Source organism: Clytia hemisphaerica, unplaced genomic scaffold, assembly GCF_902728285.1.
Source record: "Clytia hemisphaerica strain Z4C2 unplaced genomic scaffold, Clytia hemisphaerica genome assembly, whole genome shotgun sequence".
Taxonomy (NCBI): Eukaryota; Metazoa; Cnidaria; class Hydrozoa; order Leptothecata; family Clytiidae; genus Clytia; species Clytia hemisphaerica.
In genome coordinates, this window is record NW_027104418.1 from 48,305 (window position 1) to 70,034 (window position 21,730).

Below are 21,730 nucleotides of genomic sequence, written 5' to 3' on the forward strand. Positions count from 1 at the left end.
CTGGGGCTATACCATCCAGTCAATAATCAAGCATCATATATGACTACGCTGTAATGGTCCGATAGAAAGTTAGCTCCCTCTCGCTATGTTGATATTGATGTGAATACTGGTTTGTGAAGAGATGGAATCTAAAGTTAATATCAATGAATATTTATACCTTGAAACACTTGCATGAACTTGAAAAATTTGCTGAGTAATAATAATGGAAACTTGGTGGGAAGATGAAAATTGTGTGGAGGGAGGTATGTTTTTTATTTATTCAAACTGATTAAAATAAAGAACAAAACAGGTGATAAACTTCAATAAAATCATTATATCAATCAGATTTTGGACATTATGATCTTCATTTAGTTTATATGAAACTATCTGAGACCTTGATGAGATGTGAAGCCCTGGCTTTACTTTTTCTTTAGTGACCATGCTTCCATTTTTTGAAATTTCATGCTGTTTTCTTTGCTTGCGATCAATTTTCAAACTTTCGACGTCTTCGTGAATTTTGACAGACCAACTTCGATATTCTTCCTATGAGACGAAAAATTACAAATGAGATACATGTTACTCATTATTGTTTATCCTATCATATCATTGAATGATTACAGTTTTATGCTGTGTTATAAGATGTGCAACTTGAACAGGTGACCTCTATTATAGGCTGAAATTTGGCTACAGAGGACAGGGAAAGCGGGATGCTTTATCAAAATTTCAGCCTATTTTTTTCAATTTCCTAGCAAAACTTGACTAATTTTAACCTTCAGCCCCCCTACTTTTACGGTCGTTCCACCAGGTCTGGATGATACTTAAGATGATGCTAGTTTCAATTAATTCTCTAAAGCCATTTTCAGTCTTAAAGTGATTAATGCCTATCATGTTTGTCAAAGAACCTCAACATCCTAAGGTTATATCTTGCAACCATCGAACAATCACTTACATCCACAGATTTGAATGCAGAGGATCTAGGTAAATCAGACCGTAAACCATAGATAAAAATACTTCAATTAGACTGTCCAAAATAGTTTACTGTCTGGATATCCAGGATAGGATATCATTGTATGTAAATTTTAAATCTATTAAGAGAAGAGCTGAGACTGAAACAAAATTAACTGATACCTCAAAATTATAACAAAAAAACACATCAGACAAAAACCTGTACCTGTCCCTTCATCACTCAACAATCTTCATACTTTCTGCTGTGAGAAATTGAATGTTGAATTCCAATGATCAAGTATTTCCCTGGAAAAAGAAATTCATTTGTGTCAAATAAATGCTTAGATATGGGTTGTGCCATGCAGGAAAATTGCACTTATGGATTTTAAAGCAAACCACAAATAGCACACCTCTGGGCTGTCATAGGGTCAGTTTGAATATCAAAAAAGTGGTATATCGACCCCCCTGCTTTTTAGGATTATAAGCCATTACAAGTTACCTTTAAGGAAAGAAATTTTCGCGGAATTCAATTTCGCAGTTCACAGCTCAAAATTCGAATTCTTGAAATAATTTCTTTTCCGGAATTTAATTTCGAGCAGATTTGTTAAAAAACTGCAAAATTAGTTTTTTGGGAATATTTCTTCCCATGAAAATTTCTTCCCTTAAGTAGCTGAGTAAGAGCTTTTTTTGCATTGTCAAGTATTATAAACATGTGGACAATAGCACACAAGAGGTAAAATAATAAAGCTCTCAACAGCATACAATCCAATTTTTCCTTGCATAATTGGAAAGTATGCAAGAAGTTCAAACTGTATTGGATCAAAAGAAACAAAGATTACCGTTAGTAGTCAATCATGGTTGAGAATTGATTTATTGATAGCCATTCTTGGATTGCCTTGTTGATGCCGTAATGATTCATCTTCTAATATAATTCTATAATTTTCTAAATTCAAATTAAAGTCATTATGTACCTAGTTGAAGAAACAAGAGGAAATAAAGCCATGTGTCCACTCCGGATAATTTTCATCGGATCGGTTTGGATCGGAATATTTTGGAAAACCGAGTTTTGCAATATCCACTTCAAATTTTCTGAACCAGATTCTTTCTGTTTACAATATTTATACAAAGAAAATTTAATTAGTTTTAATCTTCTACAGATGTTCTATTGTTTTCAATAGAACCGTTTCGATCCGGCACGAATCGCAAAAAAAGTTGAAAAAATCAAACTTTTTTTCTATCCGTTTAGACCAAAAACACGTGAACATTCGAACCGTTCACGTGAAACAAATATGTTAAAATAGAAACCGTTCCGAACCGTACCGATCCGTTGCAAACTTTCCGGAGTGGACACATGGCTTAAGAAAGACCTAAATTTTTTAAAGTTTTTATGTTATGTCTTTTTGTCTCACAAGTAGGAATATTATATTCATTCTTTTTATGTGCCTCATTCTTTTATACCCTCTGAGTTTTCACACGCACACTTAATTTTCTCCAAATTTGCGTGCCCAAGTGCTGCCTGATTTACTTTTCACTTTCCCATAAAGATGCAGAATTATCAAAATAGGGAAAGTGTACTAACATGACTAAAATAGGCAGAAGCGAACTAATGACCAATGACTGGAGAAATCATTAACAACATGACTTAACAAGATTTATCAACCTTAAGTAAATGTCAAATCAGATTGGCAAAGGAAGTCTTATTTATTATGATCTAGAGGGATGGAACATCACATGTGGACTCTAATTGACAGACAAGAACTTCAGGTTCAATCCTCTTTTCTCTGGCATCAACTCCATTAAAAAATTCTACGCACCACCTTCATTAACAAAATCAAAGCTAATGCAGGAGGTACTGCACTGTATATTTCAAATTGACTGAAATATAAACCTCTAAAGGACTAAAATCTACCTTTTATTAAGTTAACTTTTGATAACCAAGAAAATGTTATTGTTGGAAATATTAAACATCCAACAATGGATACTGATATACATAGATACAGTAGGTGAACATTAAAAACACTGTTGTGATGCAACATTTTAACAGTTTGTCTTTAATCAAGTTCAATCTCTGAACTATTGTGTATCTACTGACTGTAGATGGATATCTATTACACCTTCAGGTTACCAGAATGGGTCCTTTCGAAACAGAAATTCCTCTCTCAAGTAGCAATTTATAGCGCTACTTCAGAAGTTATTGATCCTGTGCATGCGACACACAGGTATCATGATGCTTGATGATTACATTCAGACAGAGGGTGGGCATAAGCACTCACAAGCTTGCACAGGAATGCAAACACATGCAATTCCTAGCATATCTGTCAACACTCAAAAGTATCAGAGCACCCAATTCTCCTTGCATGGTATGAGTTGACCCACCAGCTGAAAGTACATTCATTTGCCAAGTGAGTAAAGTACCATGGTGGGAATCAAGCATCTCGCCTTTTCAAGAGCCAAGAGTGAAGACTGCCATCATACCACTTCGCCTTAGCTTAGGACTGATTATAATCATAGAAAACTTTCTTTGTTCATTCTCAAAAATAATAAATAAGGAGGATGTTGTTTTTGTGTGTTGTTTTTGTGTGTTGTTTTTCTTGGCGATTTCCATATCAAACTTTTAGAGTGTGGTACTTCTAATCTAGCTGACAACTCAATGCTCTGCAATCAAATTCTCTTTTACCTAGTATTTTTCACTCTCAACCAGGGAAACAGATAGATTCAGTACACTTATTGTATCTTATTCTTACCAACAGAATTCAAACCTAACAGTGGTAATCTAGTGTGAATTTCAGACCATTTGTCACAATTTTAGTCTTCTAAAATTTTGATATCAAGCTTTTCCAAAAACTTTACACTTCAAAAAGTACTTTGATTCCAATATCAAAAAATAGTAAGAATATTTAGAAAGGTCATCAATGAAATGAGCGAAAACTACAACACAACTTATATTTCTCTGAATTTCAATAGAACTATCACGTCAGACCTAAAAACTATCCAGCAAGGAACTTAACAAGCATCACAAAAATGGCAGGAAAAATTTGCCATTACCCATCAACCAACAAAAATGATGAAAACTTTGCTGATATGCTGAGGTACTCTCCCATAGACTCATTATTTTTTCAACCAATACAGTCCAACGAAATAGTAAAAATCATAAACTCACTGAAACTAAAAGCTGATGGCCCTTTTAGTTTAGCAACAAAAATCTTAAAAAACTGTTCTAAATGGGATTTCTGAAATCTTATAACATCTTCAATATTTCAATACAAACTGGAAAATTCCTTTCTTTTTTAAAGCTAGGTAAATGCTAATTTACAAAAATAAAGGATCGCCTCATGATGCAAATAACTAATGACCAATGCAATATTGCTTCTCTCAAATATAGACAAAATCTTTGAATTAAATTGATCAAATTCACTATCTTGTTAACTATTTTTAAAAAATAACCTCATCTTCAAACACCAATTTGGATCCATAGTAAACACGCACTTATCAATCTGACATAAAAAATTTGAGCAAATATCAATAAAGGTCTTTATTCGTGTGGAAACTCCAGGAGTATTCATAATCTCCAAAAAGTGTTTGATACTGTAGACCACAATATTCACTTATGAAAACTCACCGACTAAGGGGTTAGGGGAGTATCAAACCAAAGGTTTAAGGACTGAGCGAAGCTATCAACAGGGGCTTTGAGCAAATAAGATCTCTCTAAACGCTACAAAAACTGTCATCAAAATTAAGGGTGCATACCATTTAGCCAAAAAGCCAAAAAAGTACAGAGGGTTTAGCGAACCCATTGATTTATTTAAAAGTTTACCTAAACAGACGATCAAAGCCAACAGTCTTTTTTCTGCGTTTTCTTCTTTCGCTAAACCGACTGACCGAGGGTTTAGCAAACAAACTGGACCATTTGATTTTTTGTTTTGCTAAACCATTATTCTAACCAAGCACTACACCTTGTTTACGCTGGTTCACTAAGCGCATGCATGCGTAAAGAATTCTCAGAAAGCAATTGCATGTGATATTTGTAATCAATGGTACCACTGTGAATGTGTATCAATGGGGGACCAGGTTTTTGACTGCTATGTTGACGATGAAACCCTTGAATGGACATGCTCTCTAGGTGTACTTAAAGACGTTACACCCAGTGTTTTTGACACCTCGATATCTTCAATATCATCAGACGAAACATTCAACTCGGAAAACAATTGTTCATTTGATGTACCTCCGAAAAAATCCAAATCAAAAAGACACTGCATTTGCATTTGTAACTTTCAAAGCATCTATAATAAAAGGTAAACTTTTGCAGAATACTTTATTGGAAAATGACATTGATATCATGCTAGGATCCGAATCGCACTTATCATGTAACATCTTCAATTCAGAATTTCTACCAGAGCACTACACAGCCTCAAAGCAAGATAGAGCAGACGAAAAAGGAGGTGTTATTATTATCTACAAAGTCAGCTTGTTGGTTGAAGAGATTAAACAAAAATCAGGTGAAGTCATTTCCAACAAAGTAAAAACATTTGAAAAGCCGATATTACTGACAGCATGTTATAGATCAACGCAAAGCACAAAAGAACAAGATCAACAACTTATAAACAGTTTGGAGCAAATAATCTCTAAACACAAAAACATACCAGTATGGATTGGCGGAGACTTTAATTTGCCAGATATCAACTGGGATTCCAAAGAAATCGCTCCAAATCACTACTCAAAAGAGACAAACAAAAATTTTTTAAATCTCTTTGATACGCTAAACCTTACCCAACACGTAAACTTTACCACACGTAAAAAATCAGTACTTGATCTCTTCCTAACCAACCGTCCAGGTTTGAGCCGCTCGTTGTGCAAGGCACTGAAAGGCCACGGGTGCCAAAAAAGAAGGGCTGTTTTAAATGCAGCAACCTCATTGGTGGAAATTTGATAAACATTTGCGAAGGAGCGCTGGAAAGCAATCAGTAGAAGAGACGGCTAGTTCGAGACGCATGTTCAGGTTTCAGGTTTCAGGTTAAATCTTTTTGATTGAAATTTCAAAAATAAAATATCCCAACGTGTAAAATAAAAAGAAACACCATAACTCCAAATTTGAGTCTAAGATAAAAAAATTCACTCCATTAAGAATTAGTGAATAAGATTTTAGATTGATAAAAAGTACAAAAAGAACGGTAGATGCTGTGAAATCCGATAAATACAGCACTAAACAGGGTTGCGATCAACCTGGCACTCTAGAGAAGTGCGAAGTTCATTTCTTGGTATTGGTTGTATCAATTGGATCAATATCAAAGATAATCAAATAATATAATCAATAATACAAAAACTGGCCATTTATTTCATTGGATCTCTGGCCAGCATCAATTGCTACTGGACCAGCTGTGGTACCATAATTTTCTGCAAGAAAAGATTACTAAAGACCACATTGCTTTAACACACCAGGTTAGCCCTGGATCATAGAGGTATACCTTTATATTTTTACTTCCAAGTCAGCAACAAGAAAGGGTCCTGTGGCTGGTCACCCAGGCATTTTTCCAAATCCTGAGGAACAGCTGCACATGACAGTGAATCTGATATTCCCATGTGCAGCTGATCAGGTAACACTTCATCTTTTCGCAATTCTGTGGTTTAGACTGACTCCTACTACATTCATTATATACCAGTTAAGTGCTCCAGTCTCTGGTTTCCGTTGCGGGGACTACCTAAAATGTCTAAATCTACTGAAGTTAACGGTGTTTCTTCGGATGTGATTCAAGGCTGGAAAACATCCCTCGCTGAACTTGCTGAGCAGGCTTCAACACCTAAAATCAGAGATTGCCTCAGATCATACAATCCAGAAAATCCAACGAAAGAAAACATAAATTCTCTGAAGTCGTCGTTCAACAAGGACGTTATAATGGGCACTCTATCTTTCCTATCCAAAGCTCCTGTCGACACCATCCGACTTAAAGATGAAGCTGTCAAGAAGCTTTGCCTTAAAATAAAAAATTATTTTGAAGACATTTGTCAAATCTGCACTGAACCATACAGAATCAAACTCGATCATCAACCATTTATTAACTGTATTGTGTGTGGCCAAGAGGTTCACAAACAGTGCTATATTGACCATCTCAAAAGGTTGAACTTAATGTTGAAAACAAAGAATTGAGATTTCCCATATTCAACATTCCAGGTGTCTGTTACATATGCACATCATGCCAAATGAAAATTGCCAACTTTCCTAACTCCAAACCTAAAACCAGTGATAATCACGAAACTTCACCACCAACCAAGTACCAAGAAGAATATACTGCAATTAAAACTAAATCTATTCTAGAACGCACCAGTCTTCGATCACCAAAAAGAACCATATTACATGAACGATCTCCTAATACAATTAAAGATATTAACCAAAATGTTAGTATTCCATCACCAAGAAGAACTCTTCCGCATATACCATTGTCACCAAATATTGTTGTCACCAACAGACAAGACAGCGATATCTACCTAGGAAGAACAGAGTTTATGCGAAATAAATTTCAAAGAGAAATCCAAAACAGTATCATGCTTACCTCAGAAAATATCACAGAAACAAATTCACAAAATAAAGATTTTTCAAAAAGCAGTGACTTTTCTCCAAAAGAAAACCTTTCTCAAAATAACGAAAACGAGGAACTTATTTGCATTTTCTATAAAAAGGGAAAATGCAAACATGGTATTAAAGGAAACGGCTGCAAGTACAAACATCCAAAAGCTTGTCCGAAGCTGATGAGACATGGCAACAAAAGCCCTAAAGGATGCAACTGAAATCAAGCTACATCACACCAATCTTCAAAAAAGGCAATCAAGGTTTACCAGAAAACTATAGACCAGTCACTTTAACTTCGAATGTCTCAAAAATTTTCGAAAAAATTATCAGAAGTAAGATACAAAAACATCTTGAAGACAACAATCTTTTTAATTGCAACCAACATGGTTTCAGATCTGGTAGATCCTGCCTGAGCCAACTTCTCTCTCACACAGAAAGACTTATCCACCATATAGAAAACGGCAATAATGTGGACGTGATCTACCTTGACTTTAGCAAGGCTTTCAACAGAGTCGACCATACCATTCTTCTGAACAAAATCAAAACCAATGGCATCAAAGGCAAATTGCTTGCTTGGATCAAATCCTCCCTAACAGGTAGAACGCAGCAAGTCTCTGTTGACTACACACTATCAGAAAGGTCAGAAGTCATCTCTGGTGTTCCCCAAGGATATGTGCCTGGACCACTGCTGTTTCTGATAATGATACAAGACATTGACAAAAAGATATTACACTCTTTCTTATCATCATTTGCTGATGATACACGTCTAATGAAAGAAATCAAAAACCATGCTGACATCATTCAGCTCCAAGATGACATGAACGCAGTCTATGAGTGAACTGAATAACATGAAATTGAATGGACTTAAATTTGAACATCTCAACTATGGTAGAAATGAAGAACTTAAAGAATTCTCCAAATACTTCTCTGATACCCAAAAGGTGATAGAGACCAAGACTACAGTCAAAGACCTTGGGATCACTTTAGATGTGGGAATGACATATGACAATCATATAGAAAATGTAATCGACAAAGTCAAAGGCATCAGTTCGTGGATATATCGAACTTTCAAATTACAGTGGGTAATGCTGACCCTATGGAAGACATTGGCAGTCCCTCACACTGATTACTGTTCACAGCTATGGTCACCATCCAAGAGACACCAAATGCAACGACTAGAACAGCTTCAAAAATCATTCCTAAATGGAATATTCTCTTTACAAAAACTGAACTATTGGGAAAAACTTAAAACTCTAAAACTATACAGTCTGGAAAGACGTAGAGAAAGATATCAAATCATCTATCCTTCGTATATCTTAGAAAAATTTTCTCCAAAGTTCAACCACTCTGAGAACAAAGGGGGTATCACCTGCTACGAAAACCAGAGGCTCGGACGAAAATGCCACCTTAAAGAAGTAAATTCTAAACACAAAAACATTTGGAGAGGCTCACTATCTGAAGAAACACCTAAGCTTTTCAATTCTCTCCCATTCTACATTCGTAATATCACAAACTGCACAAAAATTAAATTCAAAAGACAACTTGACCTTTTTCTTTCCACACTGCCGGACGAACCACTGCTCCCGAATTATTATCCCTACAGGAGAGCGGATTCAAACAGTGTGAGAGAAATGGTGAATCATCGGATTTCTAAATTGGATGATTGAGAGACTCAAAAAACCCATCAAAAGTATCAAAAGTAAGTAGAGTGGAGCTTTGCGGTTTCAACACTATATAAATTATTCTATAATTGTTAGTACATAGTAGTCATTGAATTATCATCCGGGGGGCAGCTGGGCAAAAGGACGGACCTTTTCCAATATGTTTAAAATGCACTGTAAGGGTCTGAAAAACTAGAGATGCACTGTAAGGGTAGAAATTTCAGAAAATTCTTGAAAAATCTAGATATTTTGACCAAAAATGCTAGAATTTTGACCATCTTTTGCACGAAAGGGATCGAAAATTTTGGGGAAAATGCACTCTAAGGGTATGATTTTCACTGATTTTTGCTGCACTGTACTGCACTGTAAGGGTGCAATTTTAAAAGCCAATTTTTGGCCCGCACATACTGTCAGTCCGCAAACCCAGTGCCCCCCGGAATTATCATACAAAGTAAAATGTCTGTTTTTATTTTAAAAAGCGTTCAATTTACTGACTTAATATTCATTTTACAGACCGGTATTTCTAATCCGAAGTTCACGCACTGTGGATCCCCTGATCGAATCCGATCCGGTTCGGGTCAAAGTCCCAATTTTTGACCAGGTTTTGATATTTTATGTTTTTTTGGGTGTAGATTCCAAAAAAAGTGGTCCAAAGTCCTGAAAAGTTCATAGGAAGGCTCTACAGGGGGGGGATCAGAACTCGTACCAACTCTTGAACCACTTGGTACTGACACTGACATACACCTTCAGCCAAGTCTAAAAAATACTCGGAGGGGTCCCTATTGAGCTCTGGGCCAAGCCAAGCTAGCAAAGGAATGACATCGCTGAGAATTACCGTTAGCACACGGCTTGAAGTTGGCCCAGTGGTACTAGGTGTTGGGTTCACGCACTACTGTAGGGATCCCTGGATCGAATTGGGTTAAGGTCACCTTTAAAATTTTTATCCAGGTTTTGATATTTCATGTTTTTTTGGGTGTAGATTCCGAAAAAATAGGTCCCAAGTCCTGAAAAGTTGACGGAAGGGCAATATGGTACCGTAAAGGACCCGTACGGGACAGTAAATGACCCCCCTCCTCCAGTGCCGGACTGGGTAAGTCTCACGACTTAAAACTTTCTGGAGACGTCAAGCATATCAAAGGGGGAAAGCATGCCAAATTTCATTACTCCACCGCCCGGGGGGGGGGGATCTGACGGGGGGTGCCACCCGACTTTCAAACTTTGGACCCTGGGACTAAAAAAGAGAAAATCAAGGAAAATTTTGGGAATTTTACGACCCTTAGTGGGACAAACTTGACCAATTTTGACCAAATTTCGACCAAATTTCCATTCGAAATGATATATCTGGTCTGGCAATTATTCCGTTTTAACCTGTAACCTGAAACCTAAACCTGTAACCTGAACTAGGGTGGTCAGAGGAAATTTCAAACTTACTTGCAGAATACCAAACCAAGTTTAATGGAAAGCCATAACCATCAGAAGAAAAATGAGGGGTCATTTACCTTCCAATTCTTTAAAGTTCCAAAGATATTACATTTTGAAGTTCAATTTTTCAAGCATTTTCGTGCACGCATTGCCAGCCATTTTGTACCTTCATTACAGCACCAAAAGCGAAAGTGTTTTATGAAAAATTCTGCGCGAGAGGTTTGGTGCGAGTTTTATTTTCCGTAGATGTAGCTGCAACAGGGGTAATTAAACCATAATCTTTCCCTTAGCGCTTGCCACCGGAAACAGCTTGATTCTTACTTTTTTCACATTTGGAAAGAAAAAACATTGTTCTTTCTAAAAAATTCACGTTCGATAAAAAAATTAGATTTTTTCAATGAAAAAAACGCATTTTAAGTACATAATTGTGTCCTGCCAAGCGATTTCCATACAGCAAAAACACGCACCGGTTTTGACTCGCAACGCACCGGTTGAGATCGGTTTTTCCCGACTTAAACCGGTTTAAAACGGTTGAGAAATCGGTGTCAAAGTTTCTAAAATTGAGTATCTCGAGCTTGTTGATTTTTACATACAAACCGGTACAAACCGGTGCAAAACGGTTTGAAAAGCGATCTCTACCGGTTTTGGAACCGTGTCAACCCGGTTTACGGAGCCGACAAAATAAATCTAAGATTTAATCAGTAGCAAAAACTGTAAATTGTTTCAAAGTTTTAGTCCGTTATTTTTACCCCCACTGGCTGAAAAAATCCCACCGGGTCTGTGAGAAGGGGGTGTCTTTAAAAAGATCGATAGTGATACAGGGGGCACATTGAACAATATTAATTAAATATACAAAAGTTGTTTATCAAAACGCTTTATTAAACAACTACATTCCTCTCTCTTTGAAATTCAAAAGAGAAGATAAATGTCTAGACTTGTAAAATGTAAAAGGAATTTTACTCGTTACTAAAGATAATAAGTGCAATGAACCGAACATTTGTTATGACATAATAACCAGAGAGAAAGAAAAATTACTCAGCAACAATTAACGAAGAGATTTTCTCTTCAGCAAAAAGGCAAGCAAATAAGGGAGTTTCTTCTTTTATGATGCCAGAGAGAAAAGCGTGGAAAGATTTAGCTGGGAGACCCGAAACACTCCCATCCTGTTAAACTTGCATAAAAAATTTATTTACAAAAGATAGATTTGTATGGAGGGGCTTTGTTTACTTTTTTTTAATAAACGCATACGCAGTATATTATTTTGGAACTACCGGCAGCCGAAATCTATTGCAAAACCGGTGTTCTTCTCTTCCAAACCGGTAGCAACCGGTTCTGATTGACTGAGATTTCAGATTTTTTGGAAACCGGTTTAGATCGGTTTGAACCGGTTACACGAACGATCGGCACCGGTGCGAACCGGTGTGAACCGGTGCAAAGATCGGTTTTTCGATAACCGGTTTAAATCGGGTGTTATGGAAATCGCTTGGCAGGACACAATTTGACTTCCTGGAAATATACGTTGCTCCAACCAACGAACGTGGTACATCTCAAATGCTAAACTATTGCGGGGAACGATGCAAAAAATTCCAGGTCGATAGCTGTTTCGGGTGGCTAGCGCTTTGGATTTTAGAACCCCCAGACCCTCAGACAATATTTTCATTTCTCCAACACCTTACTGCACTAGTAGTGGCAATTTCATTACTGGAATAGCTGATCACCTTTTACAATTTTGTATTTTTAATAATTCTCAATTTGATAACTTATCTGATAAAACAAAAGGCTATTACAAAGATTGGAATAATTTTAACCAACAAAATTTCAGTAATACTTTCAATGATTTCAACTGGGAAGAAATTTTAAAAATTGATCAAAATGACCCAAATATTTCATTTGATAACTTTTATAGCAAACTTACAGAATTGACTAAGGAGAATGTACCCATTAAAAAAATTTCCAAAAAGCAAAAAAAGAAAAAATTAAAGCCATGGGTCACAAATGGTATATCTACCTCAATGACAGTCAGAGATAAACTTTTAAAAAAATCCATTAATGCTAAAGATCCAATCAATGAAGCTAACCTACGTCAAAAATACAAATTTTATAGAAACTCAATCATCAATTTACTGAAAGCCAGCAAAAAGAATTATTTCAAAAATTATTTCTACCTAAATTCTACAAACCCTAAAAAAACCTGGGAAGCTATAAATGAAATTATATACAAAAAGAAGAAGGAACAGTCTAATATTGTCTTAAAAAACTCTTCTAAAAAAAACGAAATCATTTCTGAGCCTACTGAAGTTTCTAATGAGTTTAATAAATTTTTCACTTCCATAGCAACTAAAATTCAAGCTGAGATACCAAACATTGGAAATTTTAAAGAATACATAAAGAGACCAACATCAGGCAACTCATTTTTCTTTACCCCAGTTAAGAAGGATGAATTATTAAACATTTTCAAATCCCTAAATCACAGTAAAAGCTCAGGGTGATTTTAGTATTCCTGGTAAAATTTTTGACACAGTTCCAGACTCCCTCGCAACTATTTTAGAAAAGATCCTAAATCTCACTTTTCAAACTGGAATTTTTCCAAACTCCCTTAAAACTATTAAAGTAATCCCAGTTTTCAAAAATAAGGGATCTAATCAGGATGTCGATAACTAACTACCGTCCAATTTCACTATTATCAAACATTGATAAAATATTTGAAAAACTTGTTTTCTCAAGATTAATGTCTTTCCTAGATTTTCATGGTATTCTCTCAGAAAGACAATTTGGCTTTAGAAAAAATCATTCTACAAATCTTGCTCTAATCTCTCTTACTGAAGAGATTCGTAGGTCACTAGATGATAGCAAGTTCTCCTGTGGTGTTTTCATTGATCTGAAAAAAGCTTTTGACACAGTTGACCACAAAATCCTACTCAAGAAATTAGAACTCTATGGTATCAGAGGTATTCCCAATAATTGGTTTCAATCATATCTTTCTAATAGAATTCAATATGTTTCATATTCAGGTGCAAATTCAAACGCACGTAAAATCTCAACAGGTGTTCCTCAAGGTTCTGTTCTAGGCCCTCTTTTATTTTCAATTTACATTAATGATCTATGTAATGCAATTGAACATTCCCTAACCTCCCTTTTTGCAGATGACACGAGTCTTATCTACTCAGATAAATCTCTTATTAGCATTGAAGAAAGTATCAATGCAGATCTCCAAAATCTTTATATATGGCTTTGTGCAAACAAAATCTCTTTGAATGTAGCTAAAACTAAAATTTTACTTTTCAGGAATGTACACAAACAAATCAAACATAATCTTCAGCTTTCGATTAATAATATTCCCCTAAACTTAAGCGAATCACTCAAATACCTAATTATACTAGTATTCCTTGGAATTACAAAAAGGTGGCCCATCTCGAATAGCTTGTTAATATGAGGTCTCCATTCTAGCATTGTTTAGTTTTTTTATTATATCATTTAACATAAAACTTTGTATCATATTTACCGTGAGTAGTCCTAAATCCGACAACCCTGCCTAATTCCGACCCCCCAAATAACTGTTATGAAAAAAATTCTATGTTTACAAACATTCCCTCTCCAAGTTGAACAATAAACTATTGCAAGAACTCTTAAAAAAAAGCATCTAAACAAGATTGTCAAAATGTCAATCAATGTAATTTTAAAAAGTGTGAATTGTAAAAATAATTACTTTTTATGATGCTGTTACTGTTGTTGTCATTTATGATGTACATATTGCAATAAAAAATTATGTTTTGTATAAAAAGCAATTATTGAAATTGTTATTTGGTTCAATGTATCAAATCTCTTAGTTTAGTTGACACTTTGGTATCTTTGTTGCGTCACAGCGAAAGGTTTGTTTTTGTTTTAGTTTGTATCTTTGAAAGACCCCATCGGATTTAGGCAGGACTGTCGGATTTAGAACCACTCACGGTACTACTACAATCATGAAAAATAAAATACTACTACTACTACTACTACTACTACTACTAACCCCCGGATAAAAAATTTTGCCGTGCCGCGAACAAGAAGTTTGAAAAAACTCACCCGCGAGTAATTTTGAAGGAACATGAAGACATGATGTGCTGATTTTTTCTGCAAAAGAAAGCTGAATAAATTCTCTACACTTTGGAAAAAATACTTATGTTAAAAGAGGTTTCCTTCCTTGAGATATGTAAGCTTGAATATTTTTTTTCGAAAATCTATGTTTTGTTACTGCCGCACGTGTAAGGCCCGACCTACCCTACCTGAACCTGAAACCTGTGTTTTTTATTTTTGAAGCAAATTTCTATAAAAACTTCTCTCAGGGATTACTTGTCCTTTTGCATACTTTCCAACCAAATCCAACCACAGCTTTTTCGTTCCTCTATTTTTGCATACAATTCAAGATGGCGGATGGAAAGGCAAAAAGGTCTATGTACATGTACAGATGTGTTGTGTCAACTTGTCAGAATTGTATTGTTGTAAAGGAAAAGATAAAAGAGGTAAGACTAGCCTAGTTTCTAATCCTGATATAGGAGTTTAAGTTTAGACTGAAGAAGTTCCATTGGATTTTTGTGAATTTCAGACAACATTTCTGACAGACAGACGTAAAGCATCCCACCCATGCCAAAGAAGTGACCCTCCTATCTGGTAGAGGGGGGGTTAAAGTACTCAAAATTCATTGTATACATTCTTACCATCAAATTCAAAATTTTTTAACATAAACAGACAACTGACACCACGTGGGAAGGTACATCTGGTACATTATGCACCGCCATGTGCAAAATCGAAGAAGACCATGTAAACAAATCAGAATTTAAAACACTGACCTGTAACTTTTAGAAGATCTTTTAATACTTTGTCTTTATCGTTTTTAATAAAACTAAATTACAATACTTATATATATTAAAATATAAATTTATGATTATTTATTTTCTTTAAATAAATGAAATACTCAATATTCATATATTCAAACTGAAAATCTACAGTCAGTAAAATACCGTTTTAGCATGAAGCTCTAGCGGGACGCATCGGCGGGGCCGTTGTGTTAGGTCAGGGACAACTTCCATTTTTTTGCTTCGATTTTGATGATTGGGGGAATTTTTGGATTGTTTTGCGGGGCAGGTATTAGCCTGTACTAAACATCACCCGCGTTTTTTCTACCCAATTAAGGGGGTAGTCATATGAGATTTTGAAAATTGGTGAAAAATTTATCAATTTCGGGGTTTAGGGTTATTTAGGATCCTTTATCCTTCCTGAACATACCCTGAAAATTTCAAGGCCGTAGCATAAATATCTGCCGAGATATTGGGTTTCTTATGAGCCCTGGTATACAATTTTCTCCTTAGCAACGGGAAATCGCATCCGTTGCTAGGGCCTCATTTCCGTATGGCTGCTCTAAACATAGCATCATGACATATCAAATGAAAGCTCTTTTTACGCCCTTTTCGGGCGTCTAAGTCAATACCGCCTTTTTTTCCCGGGATTTCTTAATATGACGTAATTAAAGATGGTAACCAAAGAAGTGGTATTTTCAAAAACTTTCACATTTTGGAGGCAATCAGCTGTGTTTTTGACATGGAAACTGAGCTTATGCATTGTTTTGGATTGAATTATGATATTATTGAATGTTTCATTTCATTTCTCACATCTGAGAAAGCTTTGGAAGCCTATAATTTGAGTGAAAGCAACAATTTGATTCTGCGAACTGATGTTTTGGAGCAGTAAAACTTGTACACCGAAAAAAACTTTTCAAAGTGATGGACTATACTATAGACTATGAATAAAGTTTGAAGCAAGGAACCAAACACATTCAATGATGTATCCATTGTGAGTCTTAAATCCAGTGGAAAACTAGTCTTTGATGAATCATGGCGCCAGAGGCGATCCTGGAAAATACACCTTATCGGAAATTCCACCTCCTCGCGTTGTTGCTACGCAACACTTTTTGGGAGGTAAACAAAGCTCGATATTGCGGTTTTCAGGCAAAAAGCCTTACAAAACACCCAAAATGTTGATGCCAAAAGAGCCTCCAAATCAACTGAAGAACCACCGAAGTTGTTGTTTTTCTCTTTCTAATAGCTTCTGCTAGCATCTTGAAAGCTTTGTTTTGTTTGTTTTTTTCAAATTCAGTGTATTTTTAGGACCATAAACAAGCCAGATATAAGCAAATGAGTTCTTGTTTTACGCGGGAACTTTTATACAGGCATAGAATTCATGTAGTATATTTACGTGACGGAAATGTAGTGTTGAAGCTGGGCCGTACTACGCGAGCGTACTCCATGGATTGCTAGCCATACCGCCGCTACTCGCGCTACCATTTATGTTTACCTCCCAATTTCAACGGATCATTTTAGCGCAATTGTTTTTGTGGAATTTTCGATAAGGTGTATTGAGTAAAACTATGCATTGCATGATTGACGTTCAACCCGAAGACACGTTTCCCTAAGATCAACATTGAAATTCACCTGTAAATGATATAAACAGATTTGAGAGAGCACAAGGATGATATATTTTGTTGGCAATATGTTTTTTGATGAGAAAATGCACTTTTATTGACTTAAAGCCATGTTTACGCGTTGTACGCAGAGTTGACGCAAAATACTTGGAGATTCCCGGAGCACGTGGAAGGCCATTTTTTTTCAAAAAAATTGGACTATTTTAGTATTTCCAGTACCTTTTCAACATTAAAAGTAATGTGTCAATCCATTTTGGTCAACCACAGCAAAAATTTTGTAAAACGGTCTATGTATCGCAGAAAAATTGAGAAAAACCTCTATTTTCAACTTTCTGTGCCGTTTTCTCAAAACACGTTTTAGGGGGTTTTCACGCACCTTGTCAGCCTTTTCTAAGGATTGAGAAAAGCTATCGACTTGAAATTTTCAGGGTAGTTTTCTATTATGGTAAGCCTCAGGATGAATGAAGCAGTTTTTTAAAAAAATCATTTTTTGACTTTTAAACTGAAAAAGTACAAATTTTAGGTTCCAGACCCCCTGGCTTGAAATTTTGAAAAAATTTTCCACTCATTCTGGAGACATTCATAATACTAACCTTCACCAAAAAAATTTTTTGAATAGCTTTCTTAGTTTTTCTTAAAAGGTTGACACAATATTTTTATAGCTTTTACCCCCTGGACGATATTACCCCCGTCTTTGCTATTTTTAGAATTTTTTTTAAATTTTTCAAATCCTTTATAGTTGTGCTACAATTGTGGAAAGTTTCATTGAAAAATATATACTACTTCAGAAGATATAACAAAAAGTTTAAAAAATTACATTTCAAATTTCTCATATGACTACCCCCTTAACGTCTATTCCACTTTGCAACTGAGGTAGGAGCGATGGCCAAGCGGTTAAAGGCGTCAGCGTCTAAAACCAGGGGTTCCAATGTTTAGTTCAGTTCATAGGATAGCCGAGCCGGCTGGCCGTGGACCCGTGAAAACAATCAAAAGACTTGCGCGCGCTGCAAACGCACCTTTTGTCTTCATCCTTTTTTGTTGGAATAGTTGACCAATAGTGTGGAAGCATTGCTTGAAAAAGTGCAATCGAAGTGCGCGCAAGTGGAGACTGGCCTTCCAAAATCCCGGTTTTTAGTGAGGTAACTACTGACGCCCCGGTGGAAGGGGGTATTTAGGCAAAATGGATGCCGTGAATTTGCAGTGCGAAATTTGGTTAAATCAGTCTCAATGAAAAAATGAGGGCCTTTTTATATAATTCATAACATTTTACTACTTTTCCTCCCTATTCTAGTCCCGCTAAGGGTCCGAGGGTCAAAGCGACACATACCCGTAAGACACCCACAACCCTTGGACCCTTAGCCCACGCGTATGCATAATATTAATATAACGATCACCTCACCAAAAGCCGGGATTTTTATTCCGTTTTTCTATGTTGAGTTGCATTTTGCCTCTAGGTTTTATGAAACTAAAAAGCCTTACAAATGTTTTTCGACGCAGAAATTCTACGCAGAATCTCTCAACCAAATTCAAATCTCAATTCAAACTGGTTGAGTTGACGGTGCTTCCGATCAAAGACGAAGGCTACGAACTATCGAAACAAGAGTGTCGGGACACCATACGGATTCGAAACGATTTGCCCCTAGATAGAATATCCCGACACAGTGTCCATTTGGAGCGAAATTCGATGTTACTCGTTCCCTTTCGTGTAAGAAGGGTAGCTCCGTAACCTTACGTCACAACGAGGTTCGTGACATCACATCGAAGCTGCTGGACGAAGTCTGTGTTAACGTCCGAAAAGAATCTATTTTGCTTCCAATCGTCAATGAAGATCTCCTTAATCAAGCTAAAAAAGCAGGGAAGCAAGACTTGATATCAGTGCGCTCAATTAATAGACGAATGTTATGGTTAACGAGCATTCTTTGACGTAAGGGTTTTTAACCTTTTTGCTCAGCGACACATCGACTCTCCAAAGAACTGCTTTAAGACGAATGAAAACGAGAAGAAACGTATGTACGGAGAACGCGTTCGACAATCTGAAAATGCAACGTTCAAACCAATCGCGGCTAACGGTGCAATGGGTGTGGAATGCATTCGTTTCTATTATTAACGGTTATCAGAGTTGTTGGCCGACAAGCGAGTCCCTCAGTCAATTATGTTATATAGGTTAAAAATATTATGCAGGTTAAAAACTTATATCAGGTTAAATACAATATCAATAGAAAGGTGATAACTTTCACGGTTTTCAAACCGTTTCGAAATGAACTGTGCGATTGAGAGTTGTACAAATTTGAGTCAAAATAATTATGACGTATGTAATGCGGAGTGCTATGAGAAAGTTTAGTCAACCTACGGTAAACCAACATCATCGTTAGAACCATTTAAACTACCTAAGTCAAAAAGCTTCCGTACATAAAGATTTCCTTAGGAAAGCATAGGTGGTTTCAAACCCTGTGGACCTTATCAAGGGAAGAGATTTGTAATGGTAATTTCATTGTCTTTGTCTTTGAATTTTCAATGTCATTGAACGTTGCCCTCCTTCACATGTTTCCGACGTACTTGCTCTATTGTCTTAAATCCGCTAGTGGAAAGTACAAGTGGAAAATATAATTATCAAAATCTTGCAGAAGTATCGTCTTTTTACATCGGTGATTTAAATACGAATCTTGAAAAGAAAGATGACGGTAAGTTTTTATTTTTCCCTAAATGTTAGAAATAAACAACGGAAATGGACGGAAATATTAAGATAAATGGAACCTTAGGCTACGTCATATCTCCCTCGCTCTGTGCGGTAAACCTTCTTCTCTAAAGCTCGGAGCGGTCTGATACAGTAGACTAATGGAACCTTAACCTGAGCTCCTTACTTGGAAGGCGGAAATATATTTATATCTCAACTAAATGAATTTTCGTCCATATTTTTCTACTCACTCATTTATTGTGGGTGGTGTCTGATAAAAGTGTAATATCGATATGCTGATCATTGTTTACTGATATACTGTTTACTGTTCCGCTCAAGTACCGATACCGATACCGATCGATGTCCCCCTTTGTTCAAGTAGTCGCCCCCAATACATTCATATGTAGATTTTAAAGACTTTCTTTCCTTTATATCTCTTGAAATATTTATGACACAAATATGATTTCTTGATTTCAGGTGATCTTTGATACCAATAGTTTACCAAAAATACTGTAATACCGACATAAAAAAGGGACTCTTACCGATACCGAGATGCTCTTGGTATACCGAATATCGATCTATTTTTTCCTTATAATACTGAAGCACCGGTCTAAAAGAAGGCCAATACCCGGGGAGGGGGGACTACTAGGGTTAGCGGAAAAGGGGTATGTGCGAACGGGACTTCCGAAAACCTTTAGAGAGACTGATTTTAGCTGAAAAGTTGGTCCTTAGAGAGACTATTTCGAAAAGTTTTCTTCCGTTCTTGAAAAAACTCATAACCCTTAGAGAGACTCTCTCGAATGGCAGAAAAAACGTACCTTACCGTCTGCACATATCCAACACCCATTTTTGCCTAAAACAAGCATCTGGGTTTTTTATTTGGTATTTTAAAACGAAAACTTCTTCTATTCTCACAATAAGAGATATTGGATTTCCAACAGTGCGTTTTGCTTAGAGATGAACGATAGTATAAATTAACACCTGATGAATAAAAGTATCCTAAAGAGGTTTTTGTGCACCAAATAACTTCTATCATTACTTATGTAAAACAGTTCGAATTGAATAAGACAAACCATAAATTAGAATTTCATTTCTTCAAGTTTTGAAACTTTAGATGCTATTTCTGATCAAAACTTATTGGGCCATTTTTGGCCAATTATTTTTAAAAAACGCACTAGTTCAAACTTTAAAGGCGTTTATCTCCGAATGTAGAAGGAATTAGAAGCTCGTTTATAGTCCGTTGGGTAGCTTAGAGTCTACTCTTTCTTTTAAGAAATCTTCCGATTAAGGAAGGGCGGGGTGGGCAGCGGCTAAGGGGTGGGGTGGGTAAGGGAAAAAAAAGGCAAAAAATGGTCAAAAAGCGGTCAAAATCTTTAAAAAGTGGATTTTTGTCAAATTTTTGCATTATTTAATTTGACTTTTTAGCTTAAATCTCGCTGAAAAGACTCACTTTTGATTTTTTTTTTGCTTGACCATGAAGCCCAATCCAATTCCTACAAGTTAGACCAAAACTGATGATTTCTAACTCAAACTGGGCATTACTAGAGGGCTTCGTCCTCCTACATAGCCCATGTCTGATATATACGACGTTGGCACTTAAAAGGCTAATGAAACAGACACCCAACAGACACTTTTTATGGATACAAACTGCTTTAAAATCTCAACCACGGCTTACTATGATCACGGTAATACACCCTCTGTGTCACAGACCCAATTGGCTAAAAATTTGTCCGTTTTACACAATACCCTAAATTTCAACCCCTTTGAGAAATTGATCCATAAAGTATTCCAATTGAAAACTGAATGGGGCTTTGAGCATAGAGGTATAAAGAAAAACAGGAGTTGAATGTGTCGGTAATTGGTCGTTAAAGTCTTTTGATTTCTTTTATAAAATGTATCAAAAGAAATTCTAAGCTCGCCCGATGAAATAAGACTTTTTAGTAGAACTCAAGTTTGCTATGAACATTCTAATAATCAGTATTGAAGATTCTCGCCTTTTAATATACGAAAATTAGATAAAAAATCGTCCACGA

The 21,730-nt window shown here is 36.1% G+C and overlaps 1 long non-coding RNA gene across 1 annotated transcript; it reads right to left on the minus strand.

Moving 5' to 3' along the window:
* Window positions 1-5: 5 nt before the first annotated feature.
* On the minus strand, window positions 6-1,883 carry LOC136820270 (uncharacterized). Its single transcript, XR_010848546.1, has 4 exons — window positions 1,764-1,883; window positions 1,151-1,230; window positions 374-522; window positions 6-128 (listed from the first exon to the last, which is right to left on the minus strand). It is a non-coding gene; the product is annotated as an uncharacterized lncRNA (long non-coding RNA).
* Window positions 1,884-21,730: the final 19,847 nt, after the last annotated feature.